The 25034-nt window shown below is 41.3% G+C and overlaps 1 pseudogene; it reads right to left on the bottom strand.

The window, feature by feature from the left end:
* Positions 1-2611: 2611 nt before the first annotated feature.
* Positions 2612-3037, bottom strand: LOC134479980 (large ribosomal subunit protein mL42-like; annotated as a pseudogene).
* Between the last annotated feature and the right edge of the window lie 21997 nt (positions 3038-25034).

Here is a 25034-nt window from a genome sequence, read left to right on the forward strand (position 1 = left end):
TTAGTCATCTGGTTAGAGTTTCAGAATGCCCGCTCCTGAGAAAGGTTTAGTCACTTGGTTAGAGCTTCAGAAAGCCCGCTCCTGAGAAAGGTCTAGCCATCTGGTTAGAGCTTCAGAATGCCGGCTGACTGCTGTAGCAGGACAGGGTGCTTGCACTCGGAGCCGGTTTTTGATCCGTTCAGGACTGGTCATGAGGCCTGAGAGAGTACTTCCTGTATTAGCATACACACAGATTGCGGGTCTGCGGAGCTCCTTTCCACTGCACACAGCTACTTCTGAAGAGGTGACCCCCATGGCCCCGTAATGAAGCAGGTGTTTGTCTTCATTTTGGGACTGAACGAATCCATTTTCATTCTCTAGTGAGTTCCCATAGATCTAAGTCAGTCAGCTTGACCCAATAGTTGCCCTAATGACTGGATCGGTGACAAGGGCTGGGACTATTCATACGGTTTACTGGGAAATCTTTAGTGTTCAAGATTGGGTTAAGCAGTGTGGAACAACGACTTTCATTCTAAGGCAGGATGGAGAGAACATCTTTTTCTCTAAATGGGTGCAGAGGTGAGACGGCTGGAGTAGCAGCTGGCCTTTATGAATGAGGAGAAAAGTCGGACTCAAGATTAAACTAACAGTAGAGTTTGAAACCGAGAGAGGAAAAGGAAGCAAGAATCCTAATCAGTTAATGATTGAATCCAATTCAATGATTTTTAAAAATTATGTAAGCAAATAAAATTCTTTATTTTCTATTTCAGTTTCTATTTTTATTTTCTGGTAAACAGTGAAAAGTTTCTTTATTGTTAGTGGGGTTAAAAGAGAAGAAAATGGGAAGCAAACACTTTGCCAGTTTATTGGTAAATTCTCAGGTCTTTCACCTCTCTTATATTCCTGATTTCAGAGATATTCCTGTTTAATAAAGCATTAACCTAATTTTGAACAATGGAACTATTATGGGAATGTTCTGATTTTTGTTTGATGACATGGTGACACTGGTCACTTGGCCTGAGGAAGTAAATGTTAAATTTCATTTTCTTTTGATCACTTTCAGATTAAATTTAAATCAATTTAATAATAAATTAAAATGTAGTTACTAGTTCCTATATTAGTATTATGCACAGATTGCAGAGAACATCCTAACATATTGTTTGCTGTGGCTTGAATGTGTTCCTTCAAAATTCATCTGTTGAAACCCAGAGTCTCAGTCTGGTGCTGCTTGAATATGAGGGGCCTTTGGGAAGTTATCTGACTTAGATGGTGTAGGGATAGGATTTTGAGGATGGAGTTGATGGATTTGAAAGGTGAGGGAGAGGAAAGGTTCTGTGAGGTCACGATGAAAAGGGATCACTTGAAGGCAGGAAGAAGTCCTCACTCAGAGCCTGGCTATTTTGGAACCCAACCTTAGGCTTCAACTTTTAGACTGAGAAAATAGTAAACTAATGTGCTGTTTAAGCTACCCACTGCATGGTATGTCTGGGCAGACCCTGGAAACCAGTTACGTTAAACTCTACTATCAGCTATAAATGCTTTTTCTTTGAAACTTTATACATGGGTTTGGGAAGAACAGTGATTCATTGTATTTGATAGTGTGACTTTTCCTTTCACATAGCTAGGGCAGCAAGGTGACTCTAAATAGGGAATGAATTTTATCCTACTAATTGGATATCACAACTTTCAAAGATTAAAATTTGTAAAGTTAGTTTTAAGTGGGGAAGGCGTAGATGCTAATTTTTCTTCTAGGCAGTGCATGTTTTCAGCTTAGTTTTACATTAGTGGGCAGACATCTAAACAAAAACACTTTAGATAAATATACTGGTAATTCTTTACAAATAAGAACAAAAAGATGCATTCCAGATGTCAATCAAACTCTAATTACAAGATACACCTGAAGACTTATCGCCTTCTCATACACCCTCCACTTCCTCCATTCTTCTTCTCCTCCCTTCATAACTGTTGGAAATGTACAGAATGAAAGGCTCTGAAGTCACACACACACACACACACACACACACACACACACACACACACACATACACACGCACATGCGCACACACACACACAATGCACAATGCATGCATGCACATACGCATACATGAACCACATAAATGTCCCAGATAATATAGTCTCTGTTTTAAAAATGTCCTAGGATTGTAAAGAATATAGAGAGCGAAGCTGGTAGGCTAATGGAGCATTGTGTACATAAACAGATCCTATGGGAGGAGGTCACAATCAGCTTCTTGAAGAGAGACATGAGGAAACGTGTAGAAGAGATTGATGACTTAAGAAGGCATAGGTACCAAATGTGAAACTTAGAGGGAAAGGCAGCAGCCAAGAGCATGTGAGACCAGGCAGTTGAAAACAATAAAGATTATGGCCAATATGGGGAGGGAGGGAGAGAGGGAGGAAAAGAGGGAGAGAGGGAGGGAGGGGAAGAGAGAGAGAATATGAATTGGTGGTATTCAGTATCTTTTTTTTAATGCTTGAACTTTATTTTTTTCCATGAAAGGGCATTTTTATTACTTCTCTACATACCATCGGAGTAATACATGTGTACATTTTCTCAACTAGCAAACAGGACACAGAGCAAATGTCCTTGATGCTTTGAGATAAGAGTAGTCAGTCACCTGTCTTTGGGAGGATTCAGTTTCTTACGGCGTCTGTGATACTGTCCATGTGGGTACCAGCGATGCTTTGTGGTGAAGAACACCTTGCTAAGTTGTTCTGTCATGGGCCCTTGCTCAAGATGCTTGCGATTTCCTTCTAACTTGGTTCTCAGTATCTGCTCGTGTGTTTCCTCGTTACTATGTAGAAGATCTGGTTGAGGGATAGGTTTGGTGTGTTTGTAGGGGATGTCCACGGAAGGGTGGTAGCACACTATTGTCCTGCCGTCGTACGTCAAAGCCAGCTCTACCTTGCAATTGTAGTCATCTGGAAGAGAAGACTATGTAGATTTGTGATGAACACTAGATAAAATTCCATTTTGGATTGGAAATAAATGCTTCCAGATAGTTCTGAGTGATATTTCCCATTTCACTGCTGCCGCCATAATCCAGTGATTTCAATAAATGATATTGTGAAGAGAAACTACCTCTAAAACCTGTTGCTAGGCACACAGATTTTCGTTCTGCATGCTCACCATCTTGCTTCAATCTTGAACTTTATTTTTTTTATTGGATATATTTCATTATTTACATTTCAAATGTTACTCCCTTTCCCGGTTTTCTGTCCATAAGCCCGCTATCCCCTCCCCATCTCCCATAAGGATGCTGCCCCCCCACAACCTCCCCTCACCACCCCCTAACATTCCCCTGCACTGGGGGTTCAACCTTGGCAGGACCAAGGGCTTCCCCTTCCACTGGTGCTCTTACTAGGATATTCACTGCTACCTATGAGGTTGGAGCCCAGGGTCAGTCCACGTATAGTCTTTGGGTAGTGGCTTAGTCCCTGGAAGCTCTGGTTGGTTGACATTGTTGTTCATATGGGGCCTCGAGCCCCTTCAGCTTTTCCAGTCCTTTCTCTGATTCCTTCAACGGGGGCCCCATTCTCAGTTCAGTGGTTTGCTGCTGGCATTCGCCTCTGTATTTGCTGTATTCTGGCTGTGTCTCTCAGGAGAGATCTACATCCAGTTCCTGTCAGCTTGCACCTCTTTGCTTCATCCATCTTATCTAGTTTGGTGGCTGTATATGTATGGGCCACATGTGGGGCAGGCTCTGAATGGGCGTTCCTTCAGCCTCTGTTCTAAATTTTGCCTCCCTATCCCTTCCTAAGGGTATTCTTGTTCCCCTTTTAAAGAAGGAGTGAAGCATCCACATTTTGATCATCCTTCTTGAGTTTCATGTGTTCTGTGCATCTAGGGTAATTCAAGCATTTGGGCCGTATTCAGTATCTTCCTCTTTCCCTTATCTTGAATCTACATCTCCCAGATCCCCTACCAGCTTTGTTATCTCAGTCAGTGAGAAACAGTGTCAAGACCTAGGATAGGAGCCCAGGAGACACACGGGATCCTTTTGACTGGAGAAGTGATGGATAATTGGTTTTAAATCTTGAGAATTATTTCTTTACTGTCTCAATTTCTATATATCCTATACTTTAGACGATTCTTTTCGTCTTTAAATGATCCAAAATTCTCTTCTTGATAAAAGTATCTAAAATTATTCTTGTTTTCCTTGCGGAATCTGACTTATAGGGACCAAGCAGAGCATCCTAGCATCTTAGTTTGTGAGGGACTTAACTGATTCAGCTGAATGGTGCTTTATATTGACTCAGTTTATCCCAAATTTCCGAGCATTCTCCTTGAACATTATTAAGAACTCCCTAGCCAAGTCTAGCATAACTACTGTGTTCAATGTCTCTCCCAGCTGTTCTCGATGAAAGCGTTTTTTTTCTGGAGCCATAGATCCAGTGTTTTTCTTGGTGTCTATTGTCTCACAACTGTCTCTAAGTCACTTCCTCTAGGTCCTTGAAGTGATACCTATCTGCCAATATCCCTCTCCATCTCAGGGACAACTTACAATCATAGCTACCTGGTTGAAGAACCCATCCAGCTCTCTCCCTGCTTTTCAATATCTGAAACTCACTCTCCCAGTCAGAGACTCTTTAACAACATTTTGTGAAAAAAAAAGAAAAAAGGATAGCATGTGGTAAATCGTAAATCCCTGAGGGGCACCAGCACCTTCAGCGCTGTTGTGTTTCCTGCTTTCACCATTGACAGAGCAAGGAAATAGTGCTGGAGGAAACCTCAGAAACAGAGCCAGGACAACTGGCTTCTCTTTGAATCTGGCATATTTGAGCTGACCCCCAGCCCTGCCCAGCAGTGGGCAGTGCTCCCTTCTCAGGGAGGGCTGTCATGCTTGTACCTTCTTTTTCTCCTGTAGTCTCCACCCATCAAGCTGACTCTCAAGCAAGTGATTGTGACTCACACCTAACTGAGACAAAATAGAGCAACCGGAAAATGCTCCCCCCCTTTCCTTCCAAATCACTTCCTTCCAGTCCAATGTGTCTGCATTCCATTGAGGCAGTGGCTTTCTTTCGATGACAATCCATTGTTTGGTTCTTCAGTCCCCATCTCCTGTGTTTTCCTCAGCCTGCTGCCACTAAATTAACCCCACTAACAAAAGCACTCACTGATAAACACAGCTGCTACAAACTCCTCAATCTCAGCCATGGTTTAAAAGAGCGTTCCATTACTGTCCCCTCATCATTGTCACTCACCTACTTAAGCTCTTTCTGCCCTCTTATCTGGCTGGTCCAAGAGCTCCACCAAGACCACTTATCACAAAATCACTCTGACCGAGTCAGCATGTCCCTGAGGCCCAGCTCAGTGCCTGGTGGTGCCTAGTTCTCTGTGGTGCCACAGAGTCTGTGGCTTCAGCTGGTCAGAGCCATGTTTTAGATATATAACCCACAGCTCTTTGGTTTGAGTATTAATGCATATATTCAGAGTTTATTATCACATTGCTCACTAGAGGCCCCAAAATATAAATACCTTAGAAGGAGACATAATGTAACAGCCTGAGAGTATAATATCTGTACAAAGTGCAAGAGGGAAAAGGCACAATCCAGGAGCCCTGACTTTCTACATAAAATCTTGACTCTCCCACAGAAGATTCTCTGTGTAATCTTGAATAGCTTACTTGACCTCTCTGCTCATTTCTTCACACAGATAACGAAGATAATGATGATTTTGTTCTAGTTATTGTGAGCATTATACTATTATACTATGTTGCTTATATTAGGCACTTAGTAATTGCTGGGCAATATAATATTCTGAAAATTATAAAATTATTGTCTCTTGTCCAGACCTGTCACCCGCCTGTAGGACTTGTGTTCAGTTGCCTAGGTGAAAGGTTTACGCGGATGGTGACCCGTAATATCTACGATATCCGTTCAAAGCAAAATCCAGAACTTGTGGTTAACCTCACCTCTTCATTTATTCAGTCCATCAGTCTTAACAAATAACATCTTTATTCAGAAAAAAGATTATTGGTGAAATTGGAGGTGCCTGCTAAGTCATCATTATGTAAGAAAAATTAAAGTCATTGTAGTATTTCTCATATTAGATAATTTTACCAACAGCCCAAAGCATCTTGAACTACCATGATACAAATTTACTTGTTTGGGTGTTATGTGTGTGTGAGTATATGTACATGTGTGAATGTGTTTATATATTTATGTGTTGGCAATGATAGGTTGCCAGAAATGAGGAGAAACAACATGCATATAGAAATAAAAGCTCATAATTTCCATTTTCAAGGAATATTTTGAACTGCACAGGCAGCAGAAGCACACCGTGTTGTAGAATCTCATGTATCTTTCAAATGCTTATAAAATAATTACATACTATCAAACTATTATGTCTGTCGTGTCCTCATGATTATTCTTGCCCTATTTTTGTTCGAGCAGGTATTTTATGTTTTTTTCCCCTCTTACACGAGTATTCACTTTCTGCAATATTCTGTTCCACTGGTCCATGCTTTTATTACTCACATCTGAGTGACTTGAAATATGGAAACAATATTCATATCTGGCCCAGTTACCCAAACATAAAAAGTTATGGGTTCAAGATGGAAATAAATAGCCTGGAATTCCCTAGCGATCTTTTAGTGATAGATATAGTCCTTTCAAAAAACCATTTATTAAACACACATCAAATTCTGGCCATTGAGCTAAACGATTTCACGCATTATGTCATTTCAACATATTAACCACTCTACCATGTAGCAGTGCTAGTCACTACAAATGCCATACAGAGAGCCTGTGCTAAAAAATGTGCTGAAATTCACCAACCTGGTAAATGATAGAGTCTACACGGAAGGTCACGCCCTTCTATTTCACAAAGTCGCTGACTTCATAATTAATTAATATTTTCATTACTATAATTACAGAGAAAGTTTATTTGCTATTATGTCTTAATGAAGTAGCCTATTATATTTATAGTTTGTGCTTTTTTTATTCAGTGAATTCTCATTTTTTAGTAGATTTTCATATGAGTAGATTTGAATTCACTGGACAGGAAACTTCATTACATCATTCTTGATTATTTATCCAATGGCAACATTCAGCTTCCAAGTTCCAGCGAAGGGTTTATAAATCAGTTTTTGTTGTGTTCACATTTCTCTTAGTACTATGGTTTCATTGTATGATGATCATTTTGAAGACTGAATTTCTACAAAGCTAAGACTTTCCATATATTAGTTCTCTTAAAAGTTGAGTTCGATTCCCAGATTACACTCTCAAGTGGCCAAAATGGCTCTGCAGCGAGGCTGGAAGCCCATGATAAATAGAGAATGTTTAGATTGAGTCTTGTGGAGCTGGAGCCCGCATTGATCTTTAGATCCAATTTTGGTGATGTATGCATTAAGATTCCTGGCAAGGGAAACACAGTTCCTACTTGATGAAAACCTGTTTTTTCTGAAGTTGACTCTCATAGAAACTCCCCAGGTAGCGATGAAAAGCAAACACGGAGTTCTCCAACTTTATTATTGAAGAACATAACAGGCAGTGTCTTCAACGGCAGCTTTCCGAGCATGCAGGAAATGTCTTCATATGGCTATGTGTACAGTGGCAAGGCTTGGGAAGCATTTACAATCACCACACAGTGCTTGCCTGAACCTACACCCCAAAGAGCTGATGGACAGAGGTCAGGAAAGCAACTTCATTCTTATGACCAGTGTCAGCCAAGAGTACAAATGAGGACATTGAGGCAGAAGTTTTAGTTTGGGTGATTTTTGCATTTTTCCCCTATTGGTCTTAACATTGAAGTTCATTCTGTAAGGTATTTTAGATACAACAAATATATGGCGCTCTAAACCCATAAAAAATTGAACAAATTTGGTCAAGGATGGCCAGGAATTAATAAGCCAGCACCAATATTGATGATCAGAAAGACTGACTAGAGGTGGCTGAGAATTCAACTTTGTGGTCTTCATAGTAAGAAGAAAAAGTGAAAGGTGATTATTATAAACGAAGTCCACAGAACAGAAACCAATTGGAGACCCATGGAAGAACAGGGCAATAAGATGACTTAGGTGTCAGAAATAACAGAAAGATATTTTAAAGCTATTGTATGTATTTTTATGTGCAAAAGAAATGTTTCATCATGATTGAACAGATGGCTAATCTCAAGAGAAATGGAGACCAGAAAAGAGGAACAAATAGAAAATGTAAAGATGGAGATTTGTTATCTGATACAACATATTTGAAATAGATATACTTAATATAAGATTAAGAATTGCAAAGGAAGGAGTTGGTGAACACAAATGGCAATCAATAGGGCAGGACAGTCCTTTAAAAACAATCTCACAAAACCTTGCTGCCGTACTGGGCTGTAGGGAGGTGTTGGAGAGTTACCATTTCAAAGTGAATATAACCTGCATTGCAAAAGGAAAAAACATAAATGAAGAAGAAAAAGTATTTGAGACCATTATGATTTTTTCCCTAAAAGGGTAAAATACATAGACTTGTGAGTTCAAGAAATTGAGGAAGTTCCAAGGATAAGTATGTTTTAACCTCATGTAGTGATTAATACATGTAGCCACATGTACTCAGGAGGTTCTGGCAGAGCGATCACTTTTCAAGTTTGAGACCAGCTAGGGTAACAGTGACATCCTATCTCAAACACAGAAAAATGACAGGAAAACAAAGACAAAAACCTATGGATATCACATTCAAATTGCTGAAATCCAGGAGGTAAAGAATACTTCTAAGGCAATTTGAGAGAATTGACTTGTGTACAGTTAACAAGGAGGGATTTATAGTAAATTCTGGTCAGAGGCAAGGCAGAGGGAATAGCCAACAAGAAGGCAGCACATTCAGAAGCAAACCAAAGGGAGAAGAAGCTTTTTTTTTTTTTTTTTTTTTAAAGATGAGCTCCAATCTTTGAGAAGAAGCTTATTAATGAGGCATTTTTTAAATTGCTTGTAACTTAATTTTTTCCCATCTTTATTAAATTGGGTATTTCTTTTTATTTCTTTTTTTAAAAAATTTTTTCTCCATCTTTATTAACTTGGGTATTTCTTATTTACATTTCTTTTTTTTATTAACTTGAGTATTTCTTATATACATTTCGAGTGTTATTCCCTTTCCCGGTTTCCGGGCAAACATCCACCTCCCCCCTCCCCTTCCTTATGGGTTTGTCCCCTCCCAACCCTCCCCCCATTGCCGCCCTCCCCCCCATAGTCTAGTTCACTGGGGGTTCAGTCTTAGCAGGACCCAGGGCTTCCCCTTACACTGGTGCCCTTACTAGGCTATTCATTGCTACCTATGAGGTTGGAGCCCAGGGTCAGTCCATGTATAGTCTTTGGGTAGTGGCTTAGTCCCTGGAAGCTCTGGTTGCTTGGCATTGTTGATCATATGGGGTCTCGAGCTCTTCAAGCTCTTCCAGTTCTTTCTCTGATTCCTTCAACGGGGATCCTATTCTTAATTCAGTGGTTTGCTGCTGGCATTCGCCTCTGTGTTTGCTGTATTCTGGCTGTGTCTCTCGGGAGAGATCTACATCCAGCTCCTGTCAGCCTGCACTTCTTTGCTTCATCCATCTTGTCTAATTGGATGGCTGTATATGCATGGGCCACATGTGGGGCAGGCTCTGAATGGGTGTTCCTTCTGTGTCTGTTTTAATCTTTGCTTCTCTATTCCCTGCCAAGGGTATTCTTGTTCCCCTTTTAAAGAAGGAGTGAAGCATTCACATTTTGATGATCCGTCTTGAGTTTCATTTGTTCTAGGCGTCTAGGGTAATTCAAGCATTTGGGCTAATAGCCACTTATCAATGAGTGCATACCATGTGTGTCTTTCTGTGATTGGGTTACCTCACTCAGGATGATATTTTCCAGTTCCAACCATTTGACCAATTATACGGTCAATTTTGGAGAAAGTATCATGAGGAGCTGAGAAGAAGGTATATCCTTTTGCTTTAGGATAGAATGTTCTATAAATATCTGTTAAGTCCATTTGGCTCATGATTTCTCTTAGTCTGTCTACGTCTCTGTTTAATTTCTGTTTCCATGATCTGTCCTTTGATGACAGTGGGGTGTTGAAGTCTCCTACTATTATTGTGTGAGGTGCAATGTGTGTTGAGCTTTAGTAAGATTTCTTGTACGTATGTAGGTGCCCTTGTATTTGGGGCATAGATATTTAGGATTGAGAGTTCATCTTGGTGGATTTTTCCTTTGATGAATATGAAGTGTCCTTCCTTATTGTTTTTGATGAATTTTAGTTGAAAATTGATTTTATTTGATATTAGAATCGCTACTCCAGCTTGCTTCTTCTGACCATTTGCTTGGAAAATTGTTTTCCAGCCTTTCACTCTGAGGTAATGTCTGTCTTTGTCTCTGAGGTGTGTTTCCTGTAGGCAGCAGAATGCAGGGTCCTCGTTGCGTATCCAGTTTGTTAATCTATGTCTTTTTATTGGGGAGTTGAGGCCATTGATATTGAGAGATATTAAGGAATAGTGATTATTGCTTCCTGCTATATTCATATTCGGATGTGAGGTTATGTTTGTGTGCTTTTCTTCTCTTTGTTTTGTTGCCAAGACGATTAGTTTCTTGCTTCTTCTAGGGTATAGCTTGCCTCCTTATGTTGGGCTTTACCATTTATTATCCTTTGTAGTGCTGGATTTGTAGAAAGATATTGTGTAAATTTGATTTTGTTATGGAATATCTTAGTTTCTCCATCTATGTTAATTGAGAGTTTTGCAAGATACAGTTACCTGGACTGGCATTTGTGTTCTCTTAGGGTCTGTATGACATCTGTCCAGGATCTTCTGACACTCATAGTTTTTGGTGAGAAGTCTGGTATAATTCTGATAGTTCTGCTTTTGTATGTTACTTGACTTTTTTCCCTTACTGCTTTTAATATTCTTTCTTTGTTTTGTGTATTTGTTGTTTTGACTATTATGTGACGGGAGGAGTTTCTTTTCTGGTCCAACTTATTTGGAGTTCTGTAGGCTTCTTGTATGCTCATGGGCATCTCTTTCTTTAGGATAGGGAAGTTTTCTTCTATGATTTTGTTGAAGATATTTACTTGTCCATTGAGTTGGAAGTCTTCACTCTTTTCTATACCTTTTATCCTTAGGTTTGATCTTCTCATTGTGCCCTGGATTTCATGTATATTTTGGGCTAGTAGCTTTTTCCATTTTTCATTATCTTTGACCGTTGTGTCAATGATTTCTATGGAATCTTCTGCTCCTGAGATTCTCTCTTCTATTGCTTGTATTCTGTTGGTGATTCTTGTATCTATGGATCCTTGTCTCTTCCTTTTGTTTTCTATATCCAGGGTTGTCTCTCTTTGTGCTTTCTCTTTCCATTTTCAATTTCTTCACCTGTTTGATTATGTTTTCCTATAATTCTTTCAGGGATTTTTGTGTTTCCTCTCTAAGTTCTTCTACTTATTTACTTGTGTTTTCTTGCATTTCTCTAAGGGAGTTTTTTTTAAAATGTCTTTCTTAAAGTCTTCCATCATCATGATCAAATGTGATTTTAAATCTAGCTCTTACTTTTGTGGTGTGTTTGGATGTTCAGTATTTGCTTTGGTGGGAGAATTGGGCTCTGATGATGCCATGTAATTTTGTTTTCTTTTGCCTGGATTCCCGCACTTGCCTCTTGCCATCAGGTTGTCTCTGGTGTTACCTTTTTCTGCTATATCTGACAGTGGCTTGACCGTCCTATAGACGTGTGTGTCAGGAGTGCTGTAGACCTGTTTTCCTGTTTTCTTCCAGCCAGTTATGGGAACAGAGTGTTCTGCTTTCATGTGTGTAGTCATTCCTGTTCATTGACTTTCGACTCTCCCTGAGGGTGTGTCCTGAGTCTACCTGGGAAGGTCATTTGGAGCAGAAAAGTTTGTCTTACCTCTATTCTCGGGCTTGAAGTCACTCCTCGGGGCTCGGTTTCAGCTCTCCATGAGGGCAGCAACCAGAATGGCCTGCCCCTCCTTTTCCTGGGTCCGTGTGAACCGGGGACCCAGATGGTGCTAAGCATTTTCCTCTAGAGTCAGAATTGTGGGCAGAGAGTATTCTCCTTTGGTTTTTAAGGCGTGTCTGGTCCTCTGAAGGTCTAGCTTTCCCTCTCATGGGATTTGGGTGCAGGAATCTGTTTGCCTGGGTCCATTCAGATCCAGGTGCAGTCTGGACAGCAGGACTCCTGTAGCTTGGCTGCCCCTATCTTCCTGTGCCCAGAGGCCCTATACAGTTTCCTCTTGGGCCAGAAATGTGGGCAAAGGTGGGCAGAAGTGGCAGTCTCTCCTGTTCTGCAGTCTCAGGATTGCCCATACCTCTGGGTGATGAGTTTTCTCTCCCACGGGGTTTGGGAGCAGGGAGCTGTGGGCTGGGATCAGCGAGGTTCAGCACCAGCTAGAAACCAGAAGTTAATTAAATTTTTTAAAATCCAGAGTTTAACTCCTTTCAGATCCCATCTCTCACAGTTCCTCATCTCATTCCTCCTCCCCCCCCTGTTTTCAAGGGGATATCCGCCATCCAGGCCTTTCTACTCCCAGAGTCCTCAAGTCTTTATAGGGTTTGGTGAATACCACTGAAGCCATACCAAGCAGTCCTCTGCTGTGTGTGTGTGTGTGTGTGTGTGTGTGTGTGTGTGTGTGTGTGTGTGTGTGTGTAGGGCATGGAGGGCTCAGACCAGCTCTTGCATGCTGTCTTGGTGGCTCAGTAGCTGAGAGATATCCGGGTTCCAGGTTAGTTGAGCTTGCTGTACTTCTTCTGTTGTTGCCCTCCTCCTGGGCTTCTTCTTGCCTTTCCCTAATTCCACCACAGGGTTCCCTGACTTCAGTCCAATGGTTGGGTGTAAGTATCTGCATCTGTCTCAGTCAGCTGCTTGTTGAGCCTCTCCGAGGGTAGCCATGCTAGGCTCCTGTCTGTAAGCACACCATAGCATCAGTAATAGTGTCAGCCCTTGGAGTCTCCCCTTGAGATGGATCCCGATTTGAGTCATAAGAACAGCTCTGGAGATAATCATCACAACCCATTTCAAGTTATAAAACACTCTCGGTAGCAAAAGTAACATGACATGGCACAAAACAGACACAAAAATTAATGGAATGGAACTCATGACCCAGACACAAACTCAAGAAACTACAGTCACCTAGTTTTTGACAAAGAACTAAAAACTAATTGAAGTAAAGACACAATATTCAACACATTGTGCTGGTGAAAATGGATATCAACATGTAGAAAAATGATGCTAAATCCTTATTTTTTGTCCTATACAAAATCCATTCCCAGTAGACCAGGCATCTTAATATAAGACCAAAACTCCGAGGTTAGAGGAGAAAGTAGGGAAATCAGTCCAAGACAGATTTTTTTTCCACAAGGGTTTTACTTAGACTCTTGATACTCAGGAAATTAGGACATTTGGCTGACAAATGGAACTTATTGTAGTTAAAAACCTTCTGTCCAGCAAAAGACACAGTAAATGCAATAAAGAGATGGTGTGGTGATTTGACTAGAAATGGCCCCCATGGGCTCATATATCTGAATGCTCAGTCATTAGGGAGCAGTATTACTTGGTAGGGATTAGGAGTTGTGGCCTTGTTGGAGGAAATGTGTCACAAGTGTTTGAGTGTGTGTGTGTGTGTGTGTGTGTGTGTGTGTGTGTGTGTGTGTGTCAGGGAGAGGAGCTGAGGAGTTTTAAATGCTCAAGTGTCTATTTCTGTCTTTGGATCCAGATATAGAACTCTTAGCTACTCTCTAGCACCATATCTGCCTGCATGCTGCCATACTTCTTGCTATGATGACAGTGAACTAAACCTCTGAAGTATAAGCAAGTTCCAATTAAATATTTTCTTTTATAAGAGTTGCTATGGAGGATTGGTGTTTGGCCTCTATCCACCAATATAAAATGTCAAGAATGACTGCATGCATCTTAAATCCCAGAATTGGGCAGGGATTAGAGACAGGAAGACCCTGAAAGTTTAAGCTGACAATTCAGTAAGAGACCATTTCAAGCAAACAAATACCAACCCAAAACCCCCAAAAGCAAACTAAAATAAAACAAATAAACAAAACCCAACACACACAAAGAAAACCTCAAACCCCAAAACACCATAAACAAACAAACAAACAAACAAACAAACAAACAAACAGAGAATGCTGGAAGAAGACATACTGTTCTGGCCTCTACATGTGCATGCTTCGGTACGCATACTGCATATTCACGGTCATGCAACACACACACACACACACACACACACACACACAAACTACATAAAGATTCCATCTTACTCTGGTCAGAATGCCAGTTTTTAAGAAAACAAATAATAAATAGTGCGAGGATGTGAAAACAAAACAAAACCAAACAAAAACCAAAGGAGAACCCTTGACAGTGCTGGTGGGATTGCAAACTAGTCCACTAACTCTGCAACACAGCTGTATGACTTTTGTGTATTTATCCAAAGGACTCTAAGCTAAACCATCACTGTTTATTACAGCACGACTCACAGCAGCTAAGTTATGAAACCAACACAGGTGTCCAACTGGAGGATGGACAAGGAAAGTGTAGTGTATATACACAATAGAATTTTTTTCTAGCCCTAAAGAAAACAAAGCGATGTCATTTGCTGGAAATTGGATGCAACAGGACATAATCATGTTGAATGAATTATGCTAATCTCATAAAGACAAATATTGTATGTTTTCTTTTATTTGTGATTCTTATAATTTATATAGATACATAAAATTATGTATGTGTATGTGACATGAAAGTAGGAGTCAGGCTGACCAGTGGGACACAGGACCAGCAAAAAAAGGGGGGGAGGGGCAAGAGGCAGGAGGGTGGGATATGGGGATGGTGCCATACATACAGCATTTACTTCTTCAAAACTTATTCTTTTTTTTTTTTTTTTATTAACTTGAGTATTTCTTATATACATTTCGAGTGTTATTCCCTTTCCCGGTTTCCGGGCAAACATCCCCCTCCCCCCTCCCCTTCCTTATGGGTGTTCCCCTCCCAACCCTCCCCCCATTGCCGCCCTCCCCCCATAGACTAGTTCACTGGGGGTTCAGTCTTAGCAGGACCCAGGGCTTCCCCTTCCACTGGTGCTCTTACTAGGATATTCATTGCTACCTATGGGGTCAGAGTCCAGGGTCAGTCCATGTATAGTCTTTAGGTAGTGGCTTAGTCCCTGGAAGCTCTGGTTGCTTGGCATTGTTGTACTTTTGGGGTCTCGAGCCCCTTCAAGCTCTTCCAGTTCTTTCTCTGATTCCTTCAATAGGGGACCTATTCTCAGTTCAGTGGTTTGCTGCTGGCATTCGCCTCTATATTTGCTGTATTCTGGCTGTGTCTCTCAGGAGCGATCTACATCCGGCTCCTGTCGGTCTGCACTTCTTTGCTTCATCCATCTTGTCTAATTGGGTGGCTGTCTATGTATGGGCCACATGTGGGGCAGGCTCTGAATGGGTGTTCCTTCAGTCTCTGTTTTAATCTTTGCCTCTCCCTTCCCTGCCAAGGGTATTCTTTTTCCTCATTTAAAGAAGGAGTGAAGCATTCACATTTTGATCATCCGTCTTGAGTTTCGTTTGTTCTAGGGATCTAGGGTAATTCAAGCATTTGGGCTAATAGCCACTTATCAATGAGTGCATACCATGTATGTCTTTCTGTGATTGGGTTAGCTCACTCAGGATGATATTTTCCAGTTCCAACCATTTGCCTACGAATTTCATAAACTCGTTGTTTTTGATAGCTGAGTAATATTCCATTGTGTAGATGTACCACATTTTCTGTATCCATTCCTCTGTTGAAGGGCATCTGGGTTCTTTCCATTTTCTGGCTATTATAAATAAGGCTGCGATGAACATAGTGGAGCACGTGTCTCTTTTATATGTTGAGGCATCTTTTGGGTATATGCCCAAGAGAGGTATAGCTGGATCCTCAGGCAGTTCAATGTCCAATTTTCTGAGGAACCTCCAGACTGATTTCCAGAATGGTTTTACCAGTCTGCAATCCCACCAACAATGGAGGAGTGTTCCTCTTTCTCCACATCCTCGCCAGCATCTGCTGTCACCTGAGTTTTTGATCTTAGCCAATCGCACTGGTGTGAGGTGAAATCTCAGGGTTGTTTTGATTTGCATTTCCCTTATGACTAAAGATGTTGAACATTTCTTTAGGTGTTTCTCAGCCATTCGGCATTCCTCAGCTGTGAATTCTTTGTTTAGCTCTGAACCCCATTTTTTAATAGGGTTATTTGTTTCCCTGCGGTCTAACTTCTTGAGTTCTTTGTATATTTTGGATATAAGGCCTCTATCTGTTGTAGGATTGGTAAAGATCTTTTCCCAATCTGTTGGTTGCCGTTTTGTCCTAACCACAGTGTCCTTTGCCTTACAGAAGCTTTGCAGTTTTATGAGATCCCATTTGTCGATTCTTGATCTTAGAGCATGAGCCATTGGTGTTTTGTTCAGGAAATTTTTTCCAGTGCCCATGTGTTCCAGATGCTTCCCTAGTTTTTCTTCTATTAGTTTGAGTGTGTCTGGTTTGATGTGGAGGTCCTTGATCCACTTGGACTTAAGCTTTGTACAGGGTGATAAGCATGGATCGATCTGCATTCTTCTACATGTTGCCCTCCAGTTGAACCAGCACCATTTGCTGAAAATGCTATCTTTTTTCCATTGGATGGTTTTGGCTCCTTTGTCAAAAATCAAGTGACCATAGGTGTGTGGGTTCATTTCTGGGTCTTCAATTCTATTCCATTGGTCTATCTGTCTGTCTCTGTACCAATACCATGCAGTTTTTATCACTATTGCTCTGTAATACTGCTTGAGTTCAGGGATAGTGATTCCCCCTGAAGTTCTTTTATTGTTGAGGATAGCTTTAGCTATCCTGGGTTTTTTGTTATTCCAGATGAATTTGCAAATTGTTCTGTCTAACTCTTTGAAGAATTGGATTGGTATTTTGATGGGGATTGCATTGAATCTGTAGATTGCTTTTGGTAAAATGGCCATTTTTGCTATATTAATCCTGCCAATCCATGAGCATGGGAGATCTTTCCATCTTCTGAGGTCTTCTTCAATTTCTTTCCTCAGTGTCTTGAAGTTCTTATTGTACAGATCTTTTACTTGCTTGGTTAAAGTCACACCGAGGTACTTTATATTATTTGGGTCTATTATGAAGGGTGTCGTTTCCCTAATTTCTTTCTCGGCTTGTTTCTCTTTTGTATAGAGGAAGGCAACTGATTTATTTGAGTTAATTTTATACCCAGCCACTTTGCTGAAGTTGTTTATCAGCTTTAGTAGTTCTCTGGTGGAACTTTTGGGATCACTTAAATATACTATCATGTCATCTGCAAATAGTGATATTTTGACCTCTTCTTTTCCGATCTGTATCCCTTTGATCTCCTTTTTTTGTCTGATTGCTCTGGCTAGAACTTCAAGAACTACATTGAATAAGTAGGGAGAGAGTGGGCAGCCTTGTCTAGTACCTGATTTTAGTGGGATTGCTTCAAGTTTCTCTCCATTTAGTTTAATGTTAGCAACTGGTTTGCTGTATATGGCTTTTACTATGTTTAGGTATGGGCCTTGAATTCCTATTCTTTCCAGGACTTTTATCATGAAGGGGTGTTGAATTTTGTCAAATGCTTTCTCAGCATCTAATGAAATGATCATGTGATTCTGTTCTTTCAGTTTGTTTATATGATGGATCACGTTGATGGTTTTCCGTATATTAAACCATCCCTGCATGCCTGGGATGAAGCCTACTTGATCATGGTGGATGATTGTTTTGATGTGCTCTTGAATTCGGTTTGCCAGAATTTTATTGAGTATTTTTGCGTCAATATTCATAAGGGAAATTGGTCTGAAGTTCTCTTTCTTTGTTGTGTCTTTGTGTGGTTTAGGTATAAGAGTAATTGTGGCTTCGTCGAAGGAATTCGGTAGTGCTCCACCTGTTTCAATTTTGTGGAATAGTTTGGATAAGATTGGTATGAGGTCTTCTATGAAGGTTTGATAGAATTCTGCACTAAACCCGTCTGGACCTGGGCTCTTTTTGGTTGGGAGACCTTTAATGACTGCTTCTATTTCCTTAGGAGTTATGGGGTTGTTTAACTGGTTTATCTGTTCCTGATTTAACCTCGATACCTGGTATCTGTCTAGGAAATTGTCCATTTCCTGAAGATTTTCAAATTTTGTTGAATATAGGTTTTTATAGTAAGATCTGATGATTTTTTGAATTTCCTCCGAATCTGTAGTTATGTCTCCCTTTTCATTTCTGATTTTGTTAATTTGGACATACTCTCTGTGTCCTCTCATTAGTCTGGCTAAGGGTTTATCTATCTTGTTGATTTTCTCAAAGAACCAACTTTTGGTTCTGTTGATTCTTTCTATGGTCCTTTTTGTTTCTACTTGGTTGATTTCAGCTCTGAGTTTGATTATTTCCTGCCTTCTACTCCTCCTGGGTGTATTTGCTTCTTTATGTTCTAGAGCTTTTAGGTGTGCTGTCAAGCTGCTGACATATGCTCTTTCCTGTTTCTTTCTGCAGGCACTCAGCGCTATGAGTTTTCCTCTTAGCACAGCTTTCATTGTGTCCCATAAGTTTGAGTATGTTGTATCTTCATTTTCATTAAATTCTAAAAAGTTTTTAATTTCTTTCTTTATTTCTTCCTTGACCAGGTTATCATTGAGTAGAGCATTGTTCAATTTCCACGTATATGTGGGCATTCTTCCCTTATTGTTATTGAAGACCAGTTTTAGGCCGTGGTGGTCCGATAGCACGCATGGGATTATTTCTATCTTTCTGTACCTGTTGAGGCCCGTTTTTTGACCAATTATATGGTCAATTTTGGAGAAAGTACCATGAGGAGCTGAGAAGAAGGTATATCCTTTTGCTTTAGGATAGAATGTTCCTTAAATATCCGTTAAGTCCATTTGGCTCATGACTTCTCTTAGTCTGTCGACATCACTGTTTAATTTCTGTTTCCATGATCTGTCCATTGATGAGAGTGGGGTGTTGAAATCTCCCACTATTATTGTGTGAGGTGCAATGTGTGTTTTGAGCTTTAGTAAGGTTTCTTTTACGTATGTAGGTGCCCTTGTATTTGGGGCATAGATATTTAGGATTGAGAGTTCATCTTGGTTGATTTTTCCTTTGATGAATATGAAGTGTCCTTCCTTATCTTTTTTGATGACTTTTAGTTGGAAATTGATTTTATTTGATATTAGAATGGCTACTCCAGCTTGCTTCTTCTGACCATTTGCTTGGAAAGTTGTTTTCCAGCCTTTCACTCTGAGGTAGTGTCTGTCTTTGTCTCTGAGGTGTGTTTCCTGTAGGCAGCAGAATGCAGGGTCCTCGTTGCGTATCCAGTTTGTTAATCTATGTCTTTTTATTGGGGAGTTGAGGCCATTGATATTGAGAGATATTAAGAATAGTGATTATTGCTTCCTGTTATATTCATATTTGGATGTGAGGTTATGTTTGTGTGCTTTCATTCTCTTTGTTTTGTTGCCAAGACGATTAGTTTCTTGCTTCTTCTAGGGTATAGCTTGCCTCCTTATGTTGGGCTTTACCATTTATTATCCTTTGTAGTGCTGGATTTGTAGAAAGATATTGTGTAAATTTGGTTTTGTCATGGAATATCTTGGTTTCTCCATCAATGTTAATTGAGAGTTTTGCTGGATACAGTAACCTGGACTGGCATTTGTGTTCTCTTAGGGTCTGTATAACATCAGTCCAGGATCTTCTGGCCTTCATAGTTTCTGGCGAGAAGTCTGGTGTGATTCTGATAGGTCTGCCTTTATATGTTACTTGACCTTTTTCCCTTACTGCTTTTAATATTCTTTCTTTATTTTGTGTGTTTGGTGTTTTGACAATTATGTGACGGGAGGTGTTTCTTTTCTGGTCCAATCTGTTTGGAGTTCTGTAGGCTTCTTGTATGTCTATGGGTATCTCTTTTTTTAGGTTAGGGAAGTTTTCTTCTATGATTTTGTTGAAGATATTTACTGGTCCTTTGAGCTGGTAGTCTTCACTCTCTTCTATACCTATTATCCTTAGGTTTGATCTTCTCATTGAGTCCTGGATTTCCTGTATGTTTTGGACCAGTAGCTTTTTCCGCTTTACATTATCTTTGACAGTTGAGTCAATGATTTCTATGGAATCTTCTGTTCCTGAGATTCTCTCTTCCATCTCTTGTATTCTGTTGGTGAAGCTTGTATCTACAGCTCCTTGTCTCTTCTTTTGGTTTTCTATATCCAGGGTTGTTTCCATGTGTTCTTTCTTGATTGCTTCTATTTCCATTTTTAGTTCCTTCAACTGTTTGATTGTGTTTTCCTGGAATTCTTTCAGGGATTTTTGCGATTCCTCTCTGTAGGCTTTTACTTGTTTATTAATGTTGTCCTGTGCTTCCCTAAGTGTGTTCATGTCTTTCTTGAAGTCCTCCAGCATCATGATCAAATATGATTTTGAAACTAGATCTTGCTTTTCTGGTGTGTTTGGATATTCCATGTTTGTTTTGGTGGGAGAATTGGGCTCTGATGATGGCATGTAGTCTTGGTTTCTGTTGCTTGGGTTCCTGCGCTTGCCTCTCGCCATCAGATTATCTCTAGTGTTACTTTGTTCTGCTATTTCTGACAGTGGCTAGACTGTCCTATAAGCCTGTGTGTCAGGAGTGCTGTAGACCTGTTTTCCTCTCTTTCAGTCAGTTATGGGGACAGAGTGTTCTGCTTTCGGGCGTGTAGTTTTTCCTCTCTACAGGTCTTCAGCTGTTCCTGTGGGCCTGTGTCTTGAGTTCACCAGGCAGCTTTCTTGCAGCAGAAAATTTGGTCTTACCTGTGGTCCCGAGGTTCAGGTTCGCTCGTGGGGTGCTGCCCAGGGGCTCTCTGCAGCGGCAGCAACCAGGAAGACCTGTGCTGCCCCTTCCGGGAGCTTCAGTGCACCAGGGTTCCAGATGGTCTTTGGCTTTTTCCTCTGGCGTCCGAGATGTGTGTGCAGGGAGCAGTCTCTTCTGGTTTCCCAGGCTTGTCTGCCTCTCTGAAGGTTTAGCTCTCCCTCCCACGGGATTTGGGTGCAGAGAACTGTTTATCCGGTCTGTTTCCTTCAGGGTCCGGGGGTGTCTCTGGCAGGTGTCCTGCTGCTCCTGGGCCCTCCCCCACGGGAGCCCAGAGGCCTTATACAGTTTCCTCTTGGGCCAGGGATGTGGGCAGGGGTGAGCAGTGTTGGTGGTCTCTTCCGCTCTGCAGCCTCAGGAGTGCCCACCTGACCAGGCGGTTGGGTCTCTCTCTCACCGGGTCTGGGAGCAGAGAGCTGCTGCGGGCCGGGATCCGCGGGTGTGGGTATTCTTTTTTTTTTTTAAAAGATTATTTCTATATATTAAGAAGGAACTTTCTGAACTGGAGACAAAGAAAACCACCTGATAATCTAACATCATAATCAGAAGAGAGTGTATTGGTTTTAGAATAAGTTTAATAAAAGGAAATAAATTTAACTAGGAGTGATTACTACACTGAAAATGGTAAAATGTGGATAGATACTTTAACCTTCTTTTAAACTGAGAGCCTCTGATTTTAAATCTATGTGAGAATTCTTACAAAGATAGGGAGTAAACTGAAACATACCCAGAAATGGCTGGATACTCACCTGAAGAACTGTGGGCTTCTGATCTCCCAGGATGCCTTGTCATATCACAGTGCCCGGATCAGCAAGTAGCAACAAAGGTTAGCCCTGAGGAGGCCAAGCCTAAAGAGCACCTCCTTGTGGAAATGTCTCCTTTGTGGTTCTTAGTGTACATTTCTAAATTCTGAAAAATTCTGCCAAGTGATTATCAAAACTAGTAAAGCATATTTCTAGGTCTTCAAGAATTAAAACACAGTGGTCATCAATACATCCCAATGCTACATTGATAACTCTATACGGTCTAGTATTATACCAGAGGTAAGCACAGGGAATGTAGATACTTTGCTTTTCTAATCAAAGTCAAGGCTGACTCGTCTCTCCTGGGTGTGAGAAGAACAGCAGGGACATCACTCTCTGATGGCTCAGGGTTGCTGCAGCTGTTGCTATGTTACCACTGAGTCCATTTCAATGCCCCAGAGGGGTTTGGTAGTGAGTCATGTCTGCAAAGAAGGTGCGTCACAGTATGCTTATAAATAGAGATGAAAAGAGTGGCTATGCCTTTGGAAGTCCTTATTATTGGCACATATTTAGGTAAGATCAAGTTTGTTAATTTGCACACTTGGAATAAAAATAGAATAGATAATTTTTTCTAAATATTGAGAACATAAATGTATAAACAAAAGAAATCACAGGTTCAATATTCTTCTTTCAAGTGAAGCTTCTATCTTGGAAGGTATCTATTCCCTTTCTCTTCTTCCTACAGACTTCCAGGATTTCTACCAGAGTGAAGCCTCTGCTAAGAGGACATTAAGAAAAGGTCTGTGAGACACTTTGCAGCTATGCATCCAAGTAGCCAAGCCACCTAAACAAAAGATAACCCCACAAAGAAACAAAATGTTTACTTACTAAGTAGAGATGGGTCCTTCCCAGCACCTAGGTAGTTCCAAAGATGTACAACAGATATGCCTTGGGCTATGAGGAGACCCTCCATTTATGTTTTTTCATGGTAATGCTTCTGGAAGCCCTGTCTCTAGAGCATCACTCCTGGACTCCACATCAGTAGCTGAGGAACTGTGCTTGTTCCTGCATTGGATCCTTTCAGAGGTTGGTGATTTTACTCTGCTCTCTTGATCTCCAAGAAGTTCTGGGTAAGCTTCAAGGGCATGCAGTGCAGTCTATTGTTGGGGCACTGCATGTTGTTCCTGGCTGCCTGCGTCTTGGCTCTGACTTGTCTTCTCTCTAGTATTTCTGGCCAGGGATAATGTCAGGTGCTTGAGGAAAGGAGCAGTCGTCTTTTGGGAAATACTGTTTTTGCTGAGATGAGTAATGGCTGGGCTCTGCGTGTCCCTGTTAGCCATCTCCCAAGGTGGCATACTGCCTTGCTTTCTAAAAACTTCACTTCTCCACGTTGCAATAAAGCAGGAGTATTAAGGCCTCAATCACAAAGTGGTCCATGCCATAAATCATCAGGACAAAGAGGACAGGCCTGTAGACATGGAGCCCACATTAGAGGGAGAGGGGTTGTCATATTGGGGATCATCATGGCTTGGATCCCCATGCTTACTCTTCTCACTTTATGGTAAGGTAAAGGCTTGTGTCTTTCATCATAGTGATGGCCATGGTACCTACCCTAAAGCCCTCCATATATTTTCATGAGCAGAAGCTGTCTCTATCATGTGTTAAGATTACTGCCAGTTAGGGTTCATCGAAGTTAGGGCTTGAATAGTCCAAGTATCCTGCTCATTCTTGAATTCATTCAGGCTCTGAGAATTCCATATTTGGTCTTCAGTCAGAAGAGAGGCTTTCCCCAGCGAGTGAGCCCTGGGCCCAATGGATACTTTTTACAGTGTCTGGCTCTGTAATGACTAGAGATAGAAGAATTGAAGATAATGTATAAGGAACATTCATCGTTATGAACTATATAGAATTCAGGATGTTCCCAGGAGTGTGCTGGTGAGGCCTCTGGAGTTAGCAGAGTCCTAGGGCAGATGATAGTCTAGCTAATGGGGTCACTGACAAACACTCTTGTCAGGCAATGGAGATTAGTGTAATGGATGCTTAGCTTTCTGCAGCACAATGCTAGCATCTTCAAACTCCCCCAGGGTTAGTCTTTCCTTAGGCATCACCACTGCATAACTGATGGGTCCAATCTCTTACAAGACCTTCAGAAGTCTGCCTTCCACTCCCATCAAGCAGGTGTCCGATATGCACAACTTGGGAGGCATGAGCATTTAGAGGTAGCCGTTTTTCTTTGGCACCTCCCACTGCCTTCGTGCTTATAGCCACTCTGTAGATACTTAGGGGCCAGCCACCTCCTTCTCCCCTCCATAGTCTAATGCAGCTTTGCCAGTTCCACCACTTCCATTGCTCATTTGTGGCTGCCTCTGCTCCTGCCACACACTCCACTTTCTCTGGAATGGGACATTTTTCTTCTTCTTCTTTTTTTAATGTTAGTCTTCTTGTATGCTTTGGATGCAGTCCGTTTGTCTCAAAAAACTGTTCAGAGTGGCTAAATTACCCATAACAGCTGAAATTTCCATTTTGATTTGCCAGAAATTAGTAGGGTGTGTTTTCCAACAAAGCAAAAGCTCCTAGAATAAAAATTAAAACCTTCAATAAAAAGTTACATTCATCACATGAAAAAGAGACACAACATAGTTGCATGAGATTCCATTTTTCACTGATTTTTTTTTCTTCTTTGTCATAACATGTCACATTAAAATGATACTCTGGGGAGAAAAGCCAACCTCTGAAGTATGTTGTGATACAAACCAATAACTGTTGGGTACCATCTGAGGGCTACCCCTGGTCCAAGACTTTGAAAATTTAAGCACCTCTTTCCTAACTTCAGAGCAAGCTAGATGGAATCTGTCACAGAGAAGCCCATAAAAGGTTATGAAAGTCAGTACCCTAGGAGCTGTGTCTGGGAGGCAAATGGCTGTCATCATCGGACAGCGAGGGAAGAAAGCACCTGTGCCTTGAGATGCATGCTCACACAAGCTGCCCCTCTTCTTAGCCTCAGGAGTTTAGATGGAAAGTTTAAAGTTGTTGGAAAAGAATTTCATGGCACTTGGTCCCAGGCAGCTTGCCTCTTTTATTGTCAAATGTGCTATTGAAAAGTCTAGGCAGCAGCTCTCTGCTCCCAGACCCGGTGAGAGAGAGACCCAACCGCCTGGTCAGGTGGGCACTCCTGAGGCTGCAGAGCAGAAGAGACCACCAACACTGCTCACCCCTGCCCACATCCCTGGCCCAAGAGGAAACTGTATAAGGCCTGTGGGCTCCCGTGGGGGAGGGCCCAGGAGCGGCAGGACACCTGCCTGAGACACCGCCGGAACCTGAAAGAAACAGACCGGATAAACAGTTCTCTGCACCCAAATCCCGTGGGAGGGAGAGCTAAACCTTCAGAGAGGCAGACAAGCCTGGGAAACCAGAAGAGACTGCTCCCTGCACGCACATCTCGGACGCCAGAGGAAAAAGCCAAAGACCATCTGGAACCCTGGTGCACTGAAGCTC

Source organism: Rattus norvegicus, chromosome 8 (genome assembly GCF_021556685.1).
Source record: "Rattus norvegicus strain SHRSP/BbbUtx chromosome 8, alternate assembly SHRSP_T2T, whole genome shotgun sequence".
Classification (NCBI taxonomy): Eukaryota; Metazoa; Chordata; class Mammalia; order Rodentia; family Muridae; genus Rattus; species Rattus norvegicus.